Source organism: Oreochromis niloticus, linkage group LG11 (genome assembly GCF_001858045.2).
Source record: "Oreochromis niloticus isolate F11D_XX linkage group LG11, O_niloticus_UMD_NMBU, whole genome shotgun sequence".
Classification (NCBI taxonomy): Eukaryota; Metazoa; Chordata; class Actinopteri; order Cichliformes; family Cichlidae; genus Oreochromis; species Oreochromis niloticus.
In genome coordinates this window covers 35846290-35855446 of record NC_031976.2, presented here as the reverse complement: position 1 = coordinate 35855446, position 9157 = coordinate 35846290, and the positions used below count along the sequence as shown (strand labels likewise).

The 9157-nt window shown below is 40.7% G+C and overlaps 1 protein-coding gene across 1 annotated transcript in view; it reads right to left on the bottom strand.

Moving 5' to 3' along the window:
• Positions 1-1071, bottom strand: part of LOC100707639 (B-lymphocyte antigen CD20) — a 10573-nt gene extending 9502 nt beyond the window's left edge. Inside the window, exon 1 of the mRNA XM_005456093.4 lies at positions 1010-1071. The gene's annotated coding sequence lies outside the window, so the exon portion shown is untranslated. The remainder of the gene's footprint in view (positions 1-1009) is intronic.
• Positions 1072-9157: the final 8086 nt, after the last annotated feature.

Below are 9157 nucleotides of genomic sequence, written 5' to 3'. Positions count from 1 at the left end.
CAATTCATAGTTTTATATGTGAATTCTATAATGTTAAATTACTATTAAGGAAATGGCTAAGTATTTTAGACTTTAGTTTACTTCAGCCATATTCCATATAAATCAGGTATCATACAAAAATAAAAATAGCTTCAAATACAGTCAAGAGTCAAGACAATAAAAGAATATGACTTTAAAGACTTAACAACATTACTTCAGTTATAGTACACCAACATGTCTTATACATTAGCACCAAAGGAACACTGAATGACCTGGTGGTTTTTGTCCATAAAACTACTCATCTAAGATTACCACAAAATTATCAATTTCACCTGTGATCTTGTGTCACCATTGCTCTCTGAGCTTTGTGTTGGTTCTTCTCTCACCTGACAAATAGCACATACATGACAATAAGAATAAAATGTGTAGCTGCTTCAGTGTTTCTGTCAATTTGTGCAGATCTTGACTCATCAGTAATGTTTGTAGGGTGAGTGCATTTTTAAAACAATTTGTGGAAACTGCACTACAAGGTGGAATATTTGCAAAATCATGACTACCTCATGATATTTTGTCTCAAAAATTAACCCTATGAAAATATCAGTACCATTAGGATGAAATTATTGTGTCACCAACATTTTAACGTTAGACACATAATTCTAACAGTCTCTGTAAACTGATATCCTGGCTTGCTCGAGGCTGCCGTTTTCTCTGACACTTTCAATCAAAATTAGAAATGCTACTCTGAGACTGAGATAACTAATAGTGCTGCCTGTTGTGCAGCTAGTTTCCAAAAAACGTTATTCATGGTGTTTTGGAGGAAGGAAGGCTCAGGGTTTAAGTAGTCATCATCATGGGCTCATCCGATTAGAATAAGATTAAGCAGTCATCAGTCATTTGCAGGTTTTGTCCTTTTATTGGATAATGGGTAAAGGAAAGACACACATGGACTGCTATCTCTGAAAGGAAATAGAGTATGATTTAAGTAACTCAAAATAATACATGAACTCAGGAGACTCAAAGAGAAACTCACCTCAGCTGCCGCCCCATGTGGGAGTGAAGAAAGAGTGAGGGGTAGGTGAGTGCAGTCCTTATATAACGAGTGACAGGTGAGTGCAATTAAGGCCAAGCACCACCCCCAATCAAAGGTGAGGAAAAGAAACAAGGTGCATCTGGTGAAGTGAATGTGCTGAAAGGTGAGCCTTTACAACACATGGTTACATACAATTTTAGACTGATGTGGACCAAAGCCTAGCATAGCCTGTAACGTTATTATGACGGACACATTTTATGAGTGAACTTGACTTTAAGTGACTTACAGGTTTCTTTGAAAAATACTTTCTTATATCCAGGTTCTTCCTTTTTGCTGCCATCCTCCTCTCCTCCTTGCAGGTCCTCGCAGCGCAGGCTTGCTGCTGCTAAAACTAAACAGAGCTCCCTGAAAGGCACAGCCAATCACATTGGCCATATTTGTCACATGAGGTAGGACTCCAGTAGAGAACGTAATGTAACTCTTTGTGCACCGCTGGGTGAATGAGACGTTGACAGATCGTTTTTTTCTTTCTATCAGGTTTGTTTTCCTTTACTCGAAGAGATCAAATTATTGGTGGGGACAATTCAATAATTGCTGGATATTGGTGGGGACATGTTCCTTCCGTCCATGCCAAATCTATGCCCTTGAATTACCCTCACTAGCAAAAAGGAACCATACAGTGAAAATCGTTGGTGGACTCATTTAAAAATATTTTAAATGAACTCCGGTTATAACTATATATTATAAATATTTGTATAAACATTTAAAACATTTTCTGTAAAACCTTTTTGTATTACTTTGACTTTTTTTTATTTCGGTAAGGTAAACTAATAAAAGGTTTAGCTAAAAGGATGATAATTTATGACAATAATAATTTAACAAATAAACGTTTTTATGAGGCTCCATCAAATTTGGTAGCATTGAAAAGAATAACACTGCCTTTATTGTGCTGGGAGACTTCAACAGAGCCAACATGAAGAAGGTTCTCCCCAAATACTATCAACACATCTCCTTCCCCACAAGAGGTGATCAAACACTGGACTACTGTTGCACTCCATTCAAAGAGTGCTACAAACCCCTCCCCCACCCAGCTTTTGGCAAGGCAGACCGTTGTTCCATTCTGCTGCTTTTTGCATACAGACAAAGACTGAAACAGGAAAAACCAGCTTCCAGGGTCATCTACAAATGGGACAGTGAAGCTGAGGAGGTCCTACAGGACTGCTTTGAGACAACTGACTGTCAGATATTTGTGGATGCAGCTGATGGCAACATTGATGAACTCACAGACTCTGTCATTGGATACATTGGAAAGTGCATGGACGATACCATCACTAAAACCACTGTCCGCATATATCCAAATCAGAAACCCTGGGTAAATAAAGACATTGGTGCCAAGCTAAAAGTGCGGACCTCTGCCTTTAACTCCGGGGATGCTGATGCATATAAAGCAACCACGTATGACCTCCGAAAGTCCATAAAAAAGGCCAGAAAGGACAAAATGGAGTCCAGCTACCACAGCTTTGACACCAGGTGACTGTGGAATGGACTGTGCTGCATCACTGACTACAAGAAGGACAACACAGTCAGTGCTCAGACCACTGCATCTCTCACAGACAAGCTCAACAACTTCTATGCTTGTTTTGATGCAGACAGCAGAGAGCAGATCCTCTACCCTCAGGAGGACAGTGAGGCTGTAACTTTAACTCTCAAAACAGAAGCTGTGAGATGGACTTTTAAAAAGGTCAATCCTCACAAAGCTCCGGGTCCGGACGGCATCCCAGGCCGGCTTCTCAGAGCATGTGCCGACCAGCTGGCAGAGGTGTTCACCAACATCTTCAACCTCTCCCTGAGGCAGTCAGTGGTCCCAACGTCCCTCAAAACATCCACCATCATTCCCGTTCCCAAAAAATCAGTGGTCTCCTGTCTGAATGACTACCGTCCTGTTGCACTGACATCCGTCATCATGAAGTGCCTCGAGCGGCTGGTCAAAGGTCACATCTGCTCCTCCCTCCCTAACACACTGGACCCTCTTCAGTTTGCCTATCGGACAAACAGAGCCACAGAGGATGCCATCGCCCTGGCAATGCACACCACCCTCACTCACCTGGAAAAAGGGAATACATATGCAAGGATGCTCTTCATCGACTACAGCTCGGCATTTAACACCATCATCCCCTCAAAACTTGCTACGAAGCTCGTCAACCTTGGGCTGGGAACACCGATCTGCAGATGGATTCTAAACTTCCTCACAAACAGGCCCCAGGTGGTGAGAGTTGGTAAGCACACCTCCTCACCACTCATCCTAAACACAGGAACGCCACAGGGTTGTGTGCTTAGCCCCCTCCTTTATTCCCTGTTCACACACGACTTCGTTGCTAAACATGAGTCCAACATCATCATCAAGTTAGCAGATGACACAACCATCATAGGCCTCATCACAGACAATGATGAGACGGCCTATAGAGAGGAGGTGATGGCACTGTATGAGTGGTGTCTGGAAAATAACCTGACTCTCAACATCAGCAAAACCAGAGAAATGATAGTGGACTACCGGAAACGACCAGTCAGGGAACACCAGCCCATCCACATACAGGGAGTGCAGAATTATTAGGCAAATCAGTATTTTGTCCACATCATCCTCTTCATGCATGTTGTCTTACTCCAAGCTGTATAGGCTCGAAAGCCTACTACCAATTAAGCATATTAGGTGATGTGCATCTCTGTAATGAGAAGGGGTGTGGTCTAATGACATCAACACCCTATATCAGGTGTGCATAATTATTAGGCAACTTCCTTTCCTTTGGCAAAATGGGTCAAAAGAAGGACTTGACAGGCTCAGAAAAGTCAAAAATAGTGAGATATCTTGCAGAGGGATGCAGCAGTCTTAAAATTGCAAAGCTTCTGAAGCGTGATCATCGAACAATCAAGCGTTTCATTCAAAATAGTCAACAGGGTCGCAAGAAGCGTGTGGAAAAACCAAGGCGCAAAATAACTGCCCATGAACTGAGAAAAGTCAAGCGTGCAGCTGCCAAGATGCCACTTGCCACCAGTTTGGCCATATTTCAGAGCTGCAACATCACTGGAGTGCCCAAAAGCACAAGGTGTGCAATACTCAGAGACATGGCCAAGGTAAGAAAGGCTGAAAGACGACCACCACTGAACAAGATACACAAGCTGAAACGTCAAGACTGGGCCAAGAAATATCTCAAGACTGATTTTTCTAAGGTTTTATGGACTGATGAAATGAGAGTGAGTCTTGATGGGCCAGATGGATGGGCCCGTGGCTGGATTGGTAAAGGGCAGAGAGCTCCAGTCCGACTCAGACGCCAGCAAGGTGGAGGTGGAGTACTGGTTTGGGCTGGTATCATCAAAGATGAGCTTGTGGGGCCTTTTCGGGTTGAGGATGGAGTCAAGCTCAACTCCCAGTCCTACTGCCAGTTTCTGGAAGACACCTTCTTCAAGCAGTGGTACAGGAAGAAGTCTGCATCCTTCAAGAAAAAAATGATTTTCATGCAGGACAATGCTCCATCACACGCGTCCAAGTACTCCACAGCGTGGCTGGCAAGAAAGGGTATAAAAGAAGAAAAACTAATGACATGGCCTCCTTGTTCACCTGATCTGAACCCCATTGAGAACCTGTGGTCCATCATCAAATGTGAGATTTACAAGGAGGGAAAACAGTACACCTCTCTGAACAGTGTCTGGGAGGCTGTGGTTGCTGCTGCACGCAATGTTGATGGTGAACAGATCAAAACACTGACAGAATCCATGGATGGCAGGCTTTTGAGTGTCCTTGCAAAGAAAGGTGGCTATATTGGTCGCTGATTTGTTTTTGTTTTGTTTTTGAATGTCAGAAATGTATATTTGTCAATGTGGAGATGTTATATTGGTTTCACTGGTAAAAATAAATAATTGAAATGGGTATATATTTGTTTTTTGTTAAGTTGCCTAATAATTATGCACAGTAATAGTCACCTGCACACACAGATATCCCCCTAAAATAGCTAAAACTAAAAACAAACTAAAAACTACTTCCAAAAACATTCAGCTTTGATATTAATGAGTTTTTTGGGTTCGTTGAGAACATGGTTGTTGTTCAATAATAAAATTATTCCTCAAAAATACAACTTGCCTAATAATTCTGCACTCCCTGTAAATAGTGTCAAGGTTGAAAGGGTCAGCAGCTTCAAATTCCTTGGAGTCAACATCACCGAGGACTTCTCCTGGACCCTTCACACAGACACTGCTATCAGGAAAGCTCGCCACCGACTCTACTTCCTGAGGAGGCTGAGGAAGTTTGGCATGAACGCCAACATCACCTCAAATTTCTACAGGTGTGCAATTGAGAGCTTGCTGACGAGCTGCATTACAGTTTGGTACGGAAGCTGCTCTGCCAGCAGCCGTAAATCAGTACAGAGGGTGGTGAAGGCAGCAGAGCACATCACTGGCATGAGGCTTCCTGCCATTCAGGACATTTATCTTCAGCGATGCCTCCGCAAAGCACACAGCATCATCAAGGACCACAGCCACCCAGCACATAAGCTCTTCTCCTTGTTACCATCTGGCAGACGTTACAGGAGTCTGTCTGCTCGGAGTACAAGACTTAAAAACAGTTTCTACCATCAAGCCATACGACACCTCAACCACAACACTTAAACACACACAACACAGTCTACAGGACGCACTCAGAAGCTTCACAAGTACTCTGTATAATCTGCACTGGTCACTCCACTTTATTGGTATTTATATTTTTTTTAAAAAAGTGCAATACTGTAATAACTGCCACTAAAAAACTTTTGTACTGTTCAGTTTGTACTGCTGCTCATTCCTGCCACTGTGCAATATCCCCCGCCCCCACATCACATTCCTATTTAAGATTTTCTTTATTTAATCACTAGTGTGTACATATATTTATATATACATATATATATTTAGTCAGTTAACTGGAAATCTCTTTTTTTTTTCTTTTACTACATCCTATTAATATTTTGCTCTTTACTATTTTTTTTATTTATTTTTTCTACTGTACCATTCTGCTGAGTGACTGTCTTCTGCTCGTCAAATACATTTCATTGCAATGTTGACCCTGGGCTAACTTGCATATGACAAATAAAACTGAAAACTGAAAGCTGCTCTCTGGTGGACACATAGTATGAAAGCAGCAGTGTTACCACATAAACCCCAGGATAAGGAACCAGATTATAATAATCAAAGCATTGATTTTTATCTGTTTATTTAGCCATTAAGTGAAACAGCAAATTGTTGTAGAAATGCAGGTTAATGAATTTTGGATTTTGGTTGTTTCCTAAGTGGACAGTTTGCTTTCACAGAAGTGCGACTGACTTGGAGTTACATTGTGTTAAGTGGTCCCTTTATTTTTCTGAGCAGTATATATACCAACAAGATAGTGTACATCACTGTCACAACAGCTTTTTTTTCCATTCAAAGGCTTTATTGCCGTTCCTATAATACCTGGTGGGCCAGTCTCCAGTCATAATGCCCAGGCCGATTTTTTGTCCCAGTCCAGCACTGGTTCAGCCCTTGGAGCGTTCTTTCTTGTTTTCAGTGGTAATGCCTATGGTTGTGCCAGAGCACATTTCAATCAACACCATTTGCAGTTCAGATTTCACACATGTTGTTGGACTCTGGAAATGGAATGTCTTGTGGCGGACAAACATGTTTTTTAATGGCACAAATAATTTGTGGGGCATCTTATTGTCACACCTGATTGTTCTTTCATTTTAGTTATAGTAGTGTTTTTAAATGGTTGTACAAAATAAAAAAAATAAAAAAACGCCAATGTAAGGCTTGCATTTTTAAATAAATATTTGTATATGTTTACAAAATTTGTGCATAAGTTTTCAAAGTTTACAGTTTATATTTGCATTTCAAGTCATGATAATAATTTAAATTGTAAAAAAAACAAAAACAAACAAACTACTACTAGGATTTTGTGTTTTTTTGTGTCATTGAAAAAACAACTAAATTCAGACACATGAGGTTGAGCTGAAAAGAAATGGACAATTATATTTTGGACTTTAGAGGGTTGACCCAAAAATCATGAAAAAATAGGTTTAAATTTGTATTCATGACAGGGCAGATTTCTGACATATTTTTTTTTAACTTTAAGCAACAATTTGATTTTTTTCTAACATAAAACAGTGTGAAACTTAAGTTAGACTTGTGTTTGTAAATGAACCACCCATGTTGTTTTCTGGATTTTGTATTTATTGAGCTACATATTTATTTATTGTATAGGCTATACAGTACATAAAATCAAAATGTGCATGTTTTATGTAACTGAAATGTTTAATTATGTGGGCTACAGAAAATAATTAAGTTATAGACTATATGTATATGAAACGTGTAAACGTACATACAGTTAAAATGATTCAAATGCAGTAACCACCTGCATGTGTTTGAAAAAAAAAAAAGCTTTGATTTTCATGTCACCCTAAGAACATTTCTCTAGATCCACCCCTGGCTCGTAACTCCTTGATGTGTGTGTGCTCATGTAAACTGTATTGAGAAAAATAAGAGTTAATTTGGTAAATTATGGTTATTATAAAAGTTGTTAAGTAGGATGATCCAAGGAATGATCATTGGCTAACAATCAGGCTTTCCCAATGAGGGTGCAGTGTCTCTGACTTTACTGCTTTCATTTTAATATGTTCTATGGGTTAATAAAATGCATGACCTTCCATATTTCATGTATCCTTGTATGATAACTGTTGAGAGTATCTTCTCCAGTGAAATTCTTGGGATTTTCCAGGACCAGTGTCGGGTCGCAAAGCCAACATGATAACCTTATCCAGCCAATGGTGTGGAGATCCAACTTTTTAGATCCAATTAAAATCAAATCACTCAAAAAAAATCCTCTGGAAAGAAGTAGCAAGCATTCTTGAAACAAAATTTAATAAACAGACTCATATGAACAGCAAGATAGTACATTAAGACACACAGAATAGAAAAACAACAGATAGAAAAGCAAGCAAAGCAAACCCTGGGGTGTAGAGCCATAAGCACAGACCACAGAGTCTCACCAAGAGAGACAGAAAAGAGCCTGGTGGACCACTGACCCATCTTTTATAGGGGTCAGTAATCACTCCTCCTGCTACTGGGTAACTTTCCACTCGTCCTCCAGCCAAAAACAGCAGATGCAGGGTCAGGTGCAGGTCAGGGGTGTGGCCAGGAGCCATCTTCAGATGGATCATGTTTGATAAACCCTGTGTTGTGCTTTGTCACAATAGGCCATAACATGATCAAATGTTACACATTAATCCTGTTTATTAAATCTCACAACAAGCAGTATGCATAAACTTATGATGTGGATAATACTTGGCCTAAATATATTGGTTACATACAATTTAAATATATAGGTTAAATGCTTAAAATGCTAATTCCAATATATATAAACACTTCAGTGTAGGTATAGTGTGTGTATATATGATTATATAGTACTGTTATGATCCTTAAGATGATTTTATTGTGATGTGCTCACTATTTCTGTTGCACTCTTTCTGTTTCTTTAAGAGACATGTTTTGGTTGTAATGCATGAGATCAAAACGTCTGGTGACGTTCAGTGCAGATATATAGGTCTACATCCATCCATCCATCCATCCATCCATCCATCCATCCATTTTCTTCCGCCCTGGAGCCTCCTCCCGGTGGAACATGCCTAGAACACCTCAACTGGCTCCTTTAGATGTGGAGGAGCAGCGGCTCTACTCTGAGCCCCTCCCGGATGGCCGAACTTCTCACCCTATCTCTAGGGAGAGGCCAGCCGCCCTACAGAGGAAGCCCATTTCTGCTGCTTGTATCCGCGATCTCGTTCTTTCGGTCACTACCCACAGCTCGTGACCGGTAAATTGAGAGCTTTGCTTTTACACTCAGCTCTCTCTTCACCACAACATACCGGTACTGCGGCCGCTTCACCAATTAGTCTGTCGATCTCCCGCTCCCTTCTCCCGTCACTCGTGAACAAGACCCCGAGATACTTAAACTCCTCCACTTGGGGTATAGGTATACATGTCATCCAAAAATCCACAGCACGGGAAGTTGTCATAACCATTCAAAAAGGTTCTAGTATCTGTCCAAACTGCCCTGCAGATCGTCCTCAGTCCAGTCATACTAGCACTAATAAAGGA